The following is a 13,344-nucleotide window of genomic DNA, read 5'->3' as shown; positions in this document are numbered from 1 at the left end:
CTGTACAGTTACATAGTGACCCTCACCCTGAATAAACAGTGACTCTGTACAGTGACACAGTAACCCTCACCCTGAATAAACAGTGACTTTGTACAGTTACACAGTGACCCTCACCCTGAATAAACAGTGACTCTGTACAGTTACAGCGAGTGACCCTCACCCTGAATAAACAGTGACTGTGTACCTAGACACTGTGACCCTCACCCTGAATAAACAGTGATTCTGTACAGTTATACAGTGACCCTCACCCTGAATAAACAGTGACTCTGCACAGTTACACAGTGAGTGACCCTCACCCTGAATAAACAGTGACTCTGTATAGTTACACCGTGACCCTCACCCTGGATAAACAGTGACTCTGTAAAGTTACAGTGACCCTCACCCTGAATAAACGGTGACTCTGTACAGTTACACAGTGACTCTCACCCTGAATAAACAGTGACTCTGTACAGTGACACAGTAACCCTCACCCTGAATAAACAGTGCCTCTATACAGGGACACAGTGACCCTCACCCTGAATAAACAGTGACTCTGTACAGTTACAGCGAGTGACCCTCACCCTGAATAAACAGTGACTGTGTACCTAGACACTGTGACCCTCACCCTGAATAAACAGTGATTCTGTACAGTTATACAGTGACCCTCACCCTGAATAAACAGTGACTCTGCACAGTTACACAGTGAGTGACCCTCACCCTGAATAAACAGTGACTCTGTATAGTTACACCGTGACCCTCACCCTGGATAAACAGTGACTCTGTGAAGTTACAGTGACCCTCACCCTGAATAAACGGTGACTCTGTACAGTTACACAGTGACTCTCACCCTCAATAAACAGCGACTCTGTACAAGACAGAGTGACCCACACCCTGAATAAACAGTGATTCTGTACATTTACACAGTAAATGACCCTCACGCGGAATAAACAGTGACACTGTACAGTTACACAGTGAGTGACAATTACCCTGAATAAACAGTGACTCTGTACAGTTACACAGTGAACCTCACCCTGAATAAACAGTGATTCTGTACAGTTATACAGTGACCGTCACCCTAAATAAACAGTGATTCTGTACAGTTATACAGTGACCGTCACCCTGAATAAACAGTGACCCTGTACAGTTACACACTGACCCTCACCCTGAATAAACAGTGACTCTGTACAGATACAGTCAGTGACCCTCACCCTGAATAAACAGTGACTCTGTACAGTTACAGTGACCCTCACCCTGAATAAACAGTGACTCTGTACAGTTACACACTGACCCTCACCCTGAATAAACAGTGACTCTGTACAGAGAGACAGTGACCCTCACCCTGAATAAACAGTGACTCTGTACAGCTACACTGTGACCCTCACCCTGAAAAAACAGTGACTCTGTACAGTTATACAGTGACCCTCACCCTGAATAAACAGTGACTCTGTACAGTTACACAGTGATCCTCACCCTGAATAAGCAGTCACTCTGTACAGTAACACAGTAACCCTCACCCTGAATAAACAGTGACTTTGTACAATTACAGCAAGTGACCCTCACCCTGAATAGACAGTGACTGTGTACCTAGACACTGTGACCCTTACCCTGAATAAACAGTGATTCTGTACAGATATACAGTGACCCTAACCCTGAATAAACAGTGACTCTGCACAGTTACACAGTGAGTGACCCTCACCCTGAATACACAGTGACTCTGTACAGTTACACAGTGACCCTTACCCTGAATAAACAGTGACTCTGTACAGTTACACAATGAGTGACCCTCACCCAGAATAAACAGTGACTCTGCACAGTGACACAGTGACCCTCACCCTGAATAAAAAGTGACTCTGTACAGTTACACAGTGACCCTCACCCTGAATAAACAGTGACTCTGTACAGTTACACAGTGACCCTCACCCTTAATAAACAGTGACTCTGTACAGTTACACAGTGATCCTCACCCTTAATAAACAGTGACTCTGTACAGTTACACAGTGAGTGACCCTCACCCTGAATAAACAGTGACCCTGTACATTTACACAGCGAGTGACCCTCACCCGGAATAAACAGTGACTCTGCACGGTTCCACAGTGACCCTCACCCAGAATAATCACTGACTCTGTACAGTTACATAGTGACTCTCACCCTGAATAAACAGTGACTCTGTGCAGTTATACAGTGACCCTCACCCTGAATAAACAGTGACTCTGTACAGTTACAGCGAGTGACCCTCACCCTGAATAAACAGTGACTGTGTACCTAGACACTGTGACCCTCACCCTGAATAAAGAGTGATTCTGTACAGTTATACAGTGACCCTAACCCTGAATAAACAGTGACTCTGCACAGTTACACAGAGAGTGACCCTCACCCTGAATACACAGTGACTCTGTACAGTTACACAGTGACCCTCACCCTGAATAAACAGTGACTTTGTACAGTTACACAGTGACCCTCACCCTGAATAAAAAGTGACTCTGTACAATTACACAGTGACCCTCACCCTGAAAAAACAGTGCCTCTGTACAGTGACACAGTGAGTGACCCTCACCCTGAAGAAACAGTGACTCTGTACAGTGACACAGTGAGTGACTCTCACCCAGAATAAACAGTGACTCTGTACATTTACACAGTGACCCTCACCCTCAATAAACAGTGACTCTGTACAGTTACAATGAGTGACCCTCACCCTGAATAAACAGTGACTCTGTACAGTTACACAGTGACCCTCACCCTGAATAAACAGTGACTCTGTACAGTGACACAGTAACCCTCACCCTGAATAAACAGTGACTTTGTACAGTTACACAGTGACCCTCACCCTGAATAAACAGTGACTCTGTACAGTTACAGCGAGTGACCCTCACCCTGAATAAACAGTGACTGTGTACCTAGACACTGTGACCCTCACCCTGAATAAACAGTGATTCTGTACAGTTATACAGTGACCCTCACCCTGAATAAACAGTGACTCTGCACAGTTACACAGTGAGTGACCCTCACCCTGAATAAACAGTGACTCTGTATAGTTACACCGTGACCCTCACCCTGGATAAACAGTGACTCTGTAAAGTTACAGTGACCCTCATCCTGAATAAACGGTGACTCTGTACAGTTACACAGTGACTCTCACCCTCAATAAACAGTGACTCTGTACAGAGAGACAGTTACCCTCACCCTGAATAAACAGTGACTCTGTACAGCTACACTGTGACCCTCACCCTGAAAAAACAGTGACTCTGTACAGTTATACAGTGACCCTCACCCTGAATAAACAGTGACTCTGTACAGTTACACAGTGATCCTCACCCTGAATAAGCAGTGACTCTGTACAGTAACACAGTAACCCTCACCCTGAATAAACAGTGACTTTGTACAATTACAGCAAGTGACCCTCACCCTGAATAGACAGTGACTGTGTACCTAGACACTGTGACCCTCACCCTGAATAAACAGTGATTCTGTACAGATATACAGTGACCCTAACCCTGAATAAACAGTGACTCTGCACAGTTACACAGTGAGTGACCCTCACCCTGAATACACAGTGACTCTGTACAGTTACACAGTGATCCTTACCCTGAATAAACAATGACTCTGTACAGTTACACAATGAGTGACCCTCACCCAGAATAAACAGTGACTCTGCACAGTGACCCTCACCCTGAATAAAAAGTGACTCTGTACAGTTACACAGTGACCCTCACCCTGAATAAACAGTGACTCTGTACAGTTACACAGTGACCCTCACCCTTAATAAACAGTGACTCTGTACAGACACACAGTGACCCTCACCCTGAGCAAATAGTGACTCTGTATAGTTACACAGTGAGTGACCCTCCCCCTGAGTAAACAGTGACTCTGTACAGTTCCACAGTGACCCTCACCCTGAATAAACAGTGACTCTGCACAGTGACCCTCACCCTGAATAAAAAGTGACTCTGTACAGTTACACAGTGACCCTCACCCTGAATAAACAGTGACTCTGTACAGTTACACAGTGACCCTCACCCTTAATAAACAGTGACTCTGTACAGACACACAGTGACCCTAACCCTGAATAAACAGTGACTCTGCACAGTTACACAGAGAGTGACCATCACCCTGAATACACAGTGACTCTGTACAGTTACACAGTGACCCTCACCCTGAATAAACAGTGACTTTGTACAGTTACACAGAGACCCTCACCCTGAATAAAAAGTGACTCTGTACAATTACACAGTGACCCTCACCCTGAAAAAACAGTGCCTCTGTACAGTGACACAGTGAGTGACCCTCACCCTGAATAAACAGTGACTCTGTACAGTGACACAGTGAGTGACTCTCACCCAGAATAAACAGTGACTCTGTACATTTACACAGTGACCCTCACCCTCAATAAACAGTGACTCTGTACAGTTACAATGAGTGACCCTCACCCTGAATAAACAGTGACTCTGTACAGTTACATAGTGACCCTCACCCTGAATAAACAGTGACTCTGTACAGTGACACAGTAACCCTCACCCTGAATAAACAGTGACTTTGTACAGTTACACAGTGACCCTCACCCTGAATAAACAGTGACTCTGTACAGTTACAGCGAGTGACCCTCACCCTGAATAAACAGTGACTGTGTACCTAGACACTGTGACCCTCACCCTGAATAAACAGTGATTCTGTACAGTTATACAGTGACCCTCACCCTGAATAAACAGTGACTCTGCACAGTTACACAGTGAGTGACCCTCACCCTGAATAAACAGTGACTCTGTATAGTTACACCGTGACCCTCACCCTGGATAAACAGTGACTCTGTAAAGTTACAGTGACCCTCACCCTGAATAAACGGTGACTCTGTACAGTTACACAGTGACTCTCACCCTGAATAAACAGTGACTCTGTACAGTGACACAGTAACCCTCACCCTGAATAAACAGTGCCTCTATACAGGGACACAGTGACCCTCACCCTGAATAAACAGTGACTCTGTACAGTTACAGCGAGTGACCCTCACCCTGAATAAACAGTGACTGTGTACCTAGACACTGTGACCCTCACCCTGAATAAACAGTGATTCTGTACAGTTATACAGTGACCCTCACCCTGAATAAACAGTGACTCTGCACAGTTACACAGTGAGTGACCCTCACCCTGAATAAACAGTGACTCTGTATAGTTACACCGTGACCCTCACCCTGGATAAACAGTGACTCTGTGAAGTTACAGTGACCCTCACCCTGAATAAACGGTGACTCTGTACAGTTACACAGTGACTCTCACCCTCAATAAACAGCGACTCTGTACAAGACAGAGTGACCCACACCCTGAATAAACAGTGATTCTGTACATTTACACAGTAAATGACCCTCACGCGGAATAAACAGTGACACTGTACAGTTACACAGTGAGTGACAATTACCCTGAATAAACAGTGACTCTGTACAGTTACACAGTGAACCTCACCCTGAATAAACAGTGATTCTGTACAGTTATACAGTGACCGTCACCCTAAATAAACAGTGATTCTGTACAGTTATACAGTGACCGTCACCCTGAATAAACAGTGACCCTGTACAGTTACACACTGACCCTCACCCTGAATAAACAGTGACTCTGTACAGATACAGTCAGTGACCCTCACCCTGAATAAACAGTGACTCTGTACAGTTACAGTGACCCTCACCCTGAATAAACAGTGACTCTGTACAGTTACACACTGACCCTCACCCTGAATAAACAGTGACTCTGTACAGAGAGACAGTGACCCTCACCCTGAATAAACAGTGACTCTGTACAGCTACACTGTGACCCTCACCCTGAAAAAACAGTGACTCTGTACAGTTATACAGTGACCCTCACCCTGAATAAACAGTGACTCTGTACAGTTACACAGTGATCCTCACCCTGAATAAGCAGTCACTCTGTACAGTAACACAGTAACCCTCACCCTGAATAAACAGTGACTTTGTACAATTACAGCAAGTGACCCTCACCCTGAATAGACAGTGACTGTGTACCTAGACACTGTGACCCTTACCCTGAATAAACAGTGATTCTGTACAGATATACAGTGACCCTAACCCTGAATAAACAGTGACTCTGCACAGTTACACAGTGAGTGACCCTCACCCTGAATACACAGTGACTCTGTACAGTTACACAGTGACCCTTACCCTGAATAAACAGTGACTCTGTACAGTTACACAATGAGTGACCCTCACCCAGAATAAACAGTGACTCTGCACAGTGACACAGTGACCCTCACCCTGAATAAAAAGTGACTCTGTACAGTTACACAGTGACCCTCACCCTGAATAAACAGTGACTCTGTACAGTTACACAGTGACCCTCACCCTTAATAAACAGTGACTCTGTACAGTTACACAGTGATCCTCACCCTTAATAAACAGTGACTCTGTACAGTTACACAGTGAGTGACCCTCACCCTGAATAAACAGTGACCCTGTACATTTACACAGCGAGTGACCCTCACCCGGAATAAACAGTGACTCTGCACGGTTCCACAGTGACCCTCACCCAGAATAATCACTGACTCTGTACAGTTACATAGTGACTCTCACCCTGAATAAACAGTGACTCTGTGCAGTTATACAGTGACCCTCACCCTGAATAAACAGTGACTCTGTACAGTTACAGCGAGTGACCCTCACCCTGAATAAACAGTGACTGTGTACCTAGACACTGTGACCCTCACCCTGAATAAAGAGTGATTCTGTACAGTTATACAGTGACCCTAACCCTGAATAAACAGTGACTCTGCACAGTTACACAGAGAGTGACCCTCACCCTGAATACACAGTGACTCTGTACAGTTACACAGTGACCCTCACCCTGAATAAACAGTGACTTTGTACAGTTACACAGTGACCCTCACCCTGAATAAAAAGTGACTCTGTACAATTACACAGTGACCCTCACCCTGAAAAAACAGTGCCTCTGTACAGTGACACAGTGAGTGACCCTCACCCTGAAGAAACAGTGACTCTGTACAGTGACACAGTGAGTGACTCTCACCCAGAATAAACAGTGACTCTGTACATTTACACAGTGACCCTCACCCTCAATAAACAGTGACTCTGTACAGTTACAATGAGTGACCCTCACCCTGAATAAACAGTGACTCTGTACAGTTACACAGTGACCCTCACCCTGAATAAACAGTGACTCTGTACAGTGACACAGTAACCCTCACCCTGAATAAACAGTGACTTTGTACAGTTACACAGTGACCCTCACCCTGAATAAACAGTGACTCTGTACAGTTACAGCGAGTGACCCTCACCCTGAATAAACAGTGACTGTGTACCTAGACACTGTGACCCTCACCCTGAATAAACAGTGATTCTGTACAGTTATACAGTGACCCTCACCCTGAATAAACAGTGACTCTGCACAGTTACACAGTGAGTGACCCTCACCCTGAATAAACAGTGACTCTGTATAGTTACACCGTGACCCTCACCCTGGATAAACAGTGACTCTGTAAAGTTACAGTGACCCTCATCCTGAATAAACGGTGACTCTGTACAGTTACACAGTGACTCTCACCCTCAATAAACAGTGACTCTGTACAGAGAGACAGTTACCCTCACCCTGAATAAACAGTGACTCTGTACAGCTACACTGTGACCCTCACCCTGAAAAAACAGTGACTCTGTACAGTTATACAGTGACCCTCACCCTGAATAAACAGTGACTCTGTACAGTTACACAGTGATCCTCACCCTGAATAAGCAGTGACTCTGTACAGTAACACAGTAACCCTCACCCTGAATAAACAGTGACTTTGTACAATTACAGCAAGTGACCCTCACCCTGAATAGACAGTGACTGTGTACCTAGACACTGTGACCCTCACCCTGAATAAACAGTGATTCTGTACAGATATACAGTGACCCTAACCCTGAATAAACAGTGACTCTGCACAGTGACCCTCACCCTGAATAAACAGTGACTCTGCACAGTGACCCTCACCCTGAATAAAAAGTGACTCTGTACAGTTACACAGTGACCCTCACCCTGAATAAACAGTGACTCTGTACAGTTACACAGTGACCCTCACCCTTAATAAACAGTGACTCTGTACAGACACACAGTGACCCTCACCCTGAGCAAATAGTGACTCTGTATAGTTACACAGTGAGTGACCCTCCCCCTGAGTAAACAGTGACTCTGTACAGTTCCACAGTGACCCTCACCCTGAATAAACAGTGACTCTGTACAGTGACACAGTAACCCTCACCCTGAATGAACAGTGACCCTGTCCAGTTAAACAGTGACCCTCACCCTAAATGAACAGTGACTCTGTAGAGTGACACAGCAACCCTCACACTGAATAAAGAAAGACTCTGTACAATTGCACAGTGACCCTCACACTGAATAAAAAGTGACTCTGTACAGTGACACAGTGAGTGACCCTCACCCTCAATAAACAGTGACTGTGTACAGTTACACAGTGAGTGATCCTCACCCTGAATAAACAGTGACTCTGTACAGTTACACAGTGACCCTCACCCTTAATAAACAGTGACTCTGTACAGTTACACAGTGACCCTCTCCCTGAATAAACAGTGACTTTATGCAGTTTCACAGTGAACCTCATCCAGAATAAACAGTGACTCTGTAGAGTGACACAGCAAGTGACCCTCACCCAGAATAAACAGTGACTCTGTACAGTTACAAAGTGATCCTCACCCTGAATGAACAGTGACTCTGTACAGTTACAGTGACCGTCACCCTGAATAAACAGTGATTCTGTACATCTACACAGTGACCCTCACTCTGAATAAACAGCGACTCTGTACAGTTACACAGTGACCCTCACCCTGAGTAAACAGTGACTGTAGAGTTACGCAGTGTCTCTCACCCAGAATAAACAGTGACCCTGTACAATTAAACAATGACCCTCACCCTCAATAAAACAGTGACTCTGTACAGTTACACAGTGACCCTCACCCTGAATAAACAGTGATTCTGTACAGTTATACAGTGACCGTCACCCTGAATAAACAGTGACCCTGTACAGTTACACACTCACCCTCACCCTGAATAAACAGTGACTCTGTACAGTGACACAGTGAGTGACCCTCACCCAGAATAAACAATGACTCTGTACACTTACACAGTGACCCTCACCCTGAATGAACAGTGACCCTGTCCAGTTAAACAGTGACCCTCACCCTGAATTACCAGTGACTCTGCAGAGTGACACAGTGACCCTCACCCTGAATAAAAAGTGACTCTGTACAGTGACTCGGTGATCCTCACCCTCAATAAACAGTGACTCTGTACAGTGACACGGTGACCCTCATCCTTAATAAACAGTGACTCTGTACAGTTACACAGTGACCCTCACGCTGAGTAAACAGTGACTGTGTACAGTTACAGAGTGAGTGATCCTCACCCTGAATAAACAGTGACTCTGTACAGTTCAACAATGACCCTCATCCTCAATAAAACAGTGACTTTATGCAGTTTCACAGTGAACCTCACCCTGAATAAACAGTGACTCTGTAGAGTGACACAGCGAGTGAACCTCACCCAGAATAAACAGTGACTCTGTATAGTTACACAGTGACCCTCACCCAGAATAACTAGTGACTCTGTACAGTTACACAGTGATCCTCACCCTGAATGAACAGTGACTCTGTCCAGTTACACAGTGATCCTCACCCTGAATAAACAGTGACTCTGTGGAGTGACACAGTAACCCTCACACTGAATAAAGAATGACTCTGTACAATTACACAGTGACCCTCACCCTGAATAAAAAGTGACTCTGTACAGTGACACAGTGAGTGACCCTCACCATGAATAAACAGTGACTCTGTACAGTTACACAGTAACCCTCACCCTGAATGAACAGTGACCCTGTCCAGTTAAACAGTGACCCTCACCCTGAATTAACAGTGACTCTATAGAGTGACACAGTAACTCTCACACTGAATAAAGAATGACTATGTACAATTGCAGAGTGACCCTCATCCTGAATAAAAAGTGACTCTGTACAGTGACACAGTGAGTGACCCTCACCCTGAATAAACAGTGACTCTGTACAGTTACGCAGTGACCCTCACCCTGAGTAAACACTGACTGTGTACAGTTACACAGTGAGTGATCCTCACCCTGAATAAACAGTGACCCTGTACAGTTACACAGTGACCCTCACCCTGAATAAACAGTGACCCTGTACAGTTACACAGTGACCCTCACCCTGAATAAACAGTGATTCTGTACAGTAACAGAGTGAGTGTCCCTCACCCTGAATAAACAGTGACTCTGTACAGTCACACAGTAACCCTCACCCTGAATAAACAGTGACTCTGTACAGTTATACAGTGACCCTCACCCTGAGTAAACAGTGACTCTATACAGTGACACAGTGACCCTCACCCTCAATAAACAGTGACTCTGTACAGTTACAATGAGTGACCCTCACCCTGAATAAACAGTGACTCTGTACAGTTACACAGTGACCCTCACCCTTAATAAACAGTGACTCTGTACAGAGACACAGTGACCCTCACCCTGAGCAAATAGTGACTCTGTATAGTTACACAGTGAGTGACCCTCCCCCTGAGTAAACAGTGACTCTGTACAGTTCCACAGTGACCCTCACCCTGAATAAACAGTGACTCTGTACAGTGACACAGTAACCCTCACCCTGAATGAACAGTGACCCTGTCCAGTTAAACAGTGACCCTCACACGAAATGAACAGTGACTCTGTAGAGTGACACAGTAACCCTCACACTGAATAAAGTAAGACTCTGTACAATTGCACAGTGACCCTCACACTGAATAAAAAGTAACTCTGTACAGTGACACAGTGAGTGACCCTCACCCTGAATAAACAGTGACTCTGTACAGTTACACAGTGACCCTCACCCTGAAGAAACAGTGACTCTGTACAGTTACACAGTGAGACACCTTGAATTAATAGTGACTCTGTACAGTTAAACAGTGACCCTCACCCTGAATAAACAGTGACTCTGTACAGAGACACAGTGACGAAACCCTGAATGAACAGTGATTCTGTACAGTTATACAGTGACCGTCACCCTGAATATACAGTGATCCTATACAGTTACACAGTGAGCCTCATCCTGAATAAAGAGTGACTCCGTACAGTTTCACAGTGACCCTCACCTTGAATAAACAGTGCCTCTGTACAGTGACACAGTGAGTGACCCTCAACCAGAATAAACAGTGACTCTGTACAGTTACAAAGTGACCCTCACCCTGAATGAACAGTTACCCTGTCCAGTTACACAGTGACCCTCACCCTGAATAAACAGTGACTCTGTACAGTTACACAGTGATCTTCACCCTGAAGAAACAGTGACTCCGTACAGTTACACAGTGATCCTCACCCTGAATAAACAGTGACTCTGTACAGTGACACAGTAACCCTAACCCTGAATAAACAGTGACTCTGTACAGTTACACAGTGACCCTCACCCTGAATAAACAGTGACTCTGTAGAGTGACACAGTAACCCTCACACTGAATAAAGAATGACTCTGTGCAATTGCACAGTGACGCTCACCCTAAATAAAAAGTGACTCTGTACAGTGACACAGTGAGTGAACCTCTCCCTGAATAAACAGTGACTCTGTACAGTTACACAGTGACCCTCACCCTGAATAAACAGTGCCTCTATACAGGGACACAGTGACCCTCACCCTCAATAAACAGTGACTCTGTATACTGACAAAGTGAGTGACCCTCACCCTGAATAAACAGTGACTCTGTATAGTGAGAAAGTGAGTGACCCTCACCCTGAATAAACAGTGATTCTGTACAGTTATACAGTGACCCTTACCCTGAATAAACAGTGACTCTGCACAGTTACACAGTGAGTGACCCTCACCCTGAATAAAAAGTGACTCTGTACAGTGACTCGGTGATCCTCACCCTCAATAAACAGTGACTCTGTACAGTGACACGGTGACCCTCATCCTTAATAAACAGTGACTCTGTACAGTTACACAGTGACCCTCACGCTGAGTAAACAGTGACTGTGTACAGTTACAGAGTGAGTGATCCTCACCCTGAATAAACAGTGACTCTGTACAGTTCAACAATGACCCTCATCCTCAATAAAACAGTGACTTTATGCAGTTTCACAGTGAACCTCACCCTGAATAAACAGTGACTCTGTAGAGTGACACAGCGAGTGAACCTCACCCAGAATAAACAGTGACTCTGTATAGTTACACAGTGACCCTCACCCAGAATAACTAGTGACTCTGTACAGTTACACAGTGATCCTCACCCTGAATGAACAGTGACTCTGTCCAGTTACACAGTGATCCTCACCCTGAATAAACAGTGACTCTGTGGAGTGACACAGTAACCCTCACACTGAATAAAGAATGACTCTGTACAATTACACAGTGACCCTCACCCTGAATAAAAAGTGACTCTGTACAGTGACACAGTGAGTGACCCTCACCATGAATAAACAGTGACTCTGTACAGTTACACAGTAACCCTCACCCTGAATGAACAGTGACCCTGTCCAGTTAAACAGTGACCCTCACCCTGAATTAACAGTGACTCTATAGAGTGACACAGTAACTCTCACACTGAATAAAGAATGACTATGTACAATTGCAGAGTGACCCTCATCCTGAATAAAAAGTGACTCTGTACAGTGACACAGTGAGTGACCCTCACCCTGAATAAACAGTGACTCTGTACAGTTACGCAGTGACCCTCACCCTGAGTAAACACTGACTGTGTACAGTTACACAGTGAGTGATCCTCACCCTGAATAAACAGTGACCCTGTACAGTTACACAGTGACCCTCACCCTGAATAAACAGTGACCCTGTACAGTTACACAGTGACCCTCACCCTGAATAAACAGTGATTCTGTACAGTAACAGAGTGAGTGTCCCTCACCCTGAATAAACAGTGACTCTGTACAGTCACACAGTAACCCTCACCCTGAATAAACAGTGACTCTGTACAGTTATACAGTGACCCTCACCCTGAGTAAACAGTGACTCTATACAGTGACACAGTGACCCTCACCCTCAATAAACAGTGACTCTGTACAGTTACAATGAGTGACCCTCACCCTGAATAAACAGTGACTCTGTACAGTTACACAGTGACCCTCACCCTTAATAAACAGTGACTCTGTACAGAGACACAGTGACCCTCACCCTGAGCAAATAGTGACTCTGTATAGTTACACAGTGAGTGACCCTCCCCCTGAGTAAACAGTGACTCTGTACAGTTCCACAGTGACCCTCACCCTGAATAAACAGTGACTCTGTACAGTGACACAGTAACCCTCACCCTGAATGAACAGTGACCCTGTCCAGTTAAACAGTGACCCTCACAC

The sequence above is a fragment of the Mobula birostris genome, chromosome X (genome assembly GCF_030028105.1).
Source record: "Mobula birostris isolate sMobBir1 chromosome X, sMobBir1.hap1, whole genome shotgun sequence".
In the NCBI taxonomy this organism is placed as follows: Eukaryota; Metazoa; Chordata; class Chondrichthyes; order Myliobatiformes; family Myliobatidae; genus Mobula; species Mobula birostris.
The sequence above is the reverse complement of the archived record's forward strand: the minus strand, read 5'-3'. Positions refer to the sequence as shown.